This window comes from Octodon degus, unplaced genomic scaffold (genome assembly GCF_000260255.1).
Source record: "Octodon degus isolate 3935 unplaced genomic scaffold, OctDeg1.0 scaffold00037, whole genome shotgun sequence".
Taxonomy (NCBI): domain Eukaryota; kingdom Metazoa; phylum Chordata; class Mammalia; order Rodentia; family Octodontidae; genus Octodon; species Octodon degus.
Window position 1 is genome coordinate 1774725 of NW_004524613.1, and position 1287 is coordinate 1776011.

Below are 1287 nucleotides of genomic sequence, written 5' to 3' on the forward strand. Positions count from 1 at the left end.
ACCCAACCCCAGATTCAACCAGCCAGGGCCTACCGACAACCATCTTCTGGGAAACTATTACACAAGTTATGGCATACAGACAAATGAAAGGACCTGTTCACAGCAGAGCAACCGCATTCACCAATTAAGAGCTGTACATCACCACACTCTTCCTACCCCGGCACAAAGACTCAAAACAATCAAGTGGAAGCATCAGAGTCCATTGAGGCATTTTATTTGTATATTTTGCATCCTTAGAAAAAGAATCCCAGGATTTTTCCTCCTGTCTGTTTTCATCACACTTCTTTGCGATCCATGACGCCAGCTGATGTCAATACAATGAAACTAAACTGACGAGATGGGAGCAGGTTATTCTGCCATTTTTCCAGGTCTTTCAGCTGCACATCAAACTTGGGGCTGATCATGCCACACTTGTTTAACCTGCCTCTGAGGTTCACAACAATTTTTCCAGCCCTGTGATCATCAATGATTTCAAATTCACCAATGTAACCAGGCTTCATCATCACAGTTAGAAACTGGATAATGACTTTGGAACACGGCCTAATGAGGACCCGGCATTTGCCTTTCTTTTTGGCATTGCTGATGCTCTTGAGAGCATCAGCCAGGATATTCATGGGCACCATTATGGCGGCACAGAAAGATGGCAGAAAGACCCCATTTGTTCAATTTTTTTGAGCAGTTTCTTTCCCTTTTACTGTATCTATTGTACCTTTCAGAATTTATTTACTGTTTCAGGTTTTACACTAGAGACACAATATGTTTACACATGCAGGTCTGATTTATTTCACTGATGACTATATAACCTCTAATTGCATTAATTTACTATAAAATTTTAATTTGCTATAAAAGCCTCAACTTTATCTTTATAGGTGAGTAGTACTCCATTATATATAAATACAATGTATTTTTATACGTTCCTGAGTTGATGGGCATTTGGGTTGTTTTCCAGATTTATCTATAACAAATTGTGCTGCTATAAAGATGGGTGTACGCCATATTACAGTGACATGATGTTTTCAGTTCTTCTGGAAAACTACTCAGAAGGAGAATAGCTGGGTTGATTGGGACTCCTAATCTTAGTTTTTTGAGGCATCTCCACACTGATTTTCACAGAGGTTGTACCAGTCTACACTCCCTCCAACAGTGGAGAAGAGTTCCTTTTTTCCACAGCCCCTCCAGCATTTGTTATTGGTTGACTTCTTCTTCTTCTTCTTCTTCTTCTTCTTCTTCTTCTTCTTCTTCTTCTTCTTCTTCTTCTTCTTCTTCTTCTTCTTCTTCTTCTTCTTC

General features: G+C 39.6%; 1 pseudogene; it reads right to left on the reverse strand.

The window, feature by feature from the left end:
- Positions 1 to 275: 275 nt before the first annotated feature.
- LOC101569723 lies at positions 276 to 623 on the reverse strand (annotated as a pseudogene).
- Positions 624 to 1287: the final 664 nt, after the last annotated feature.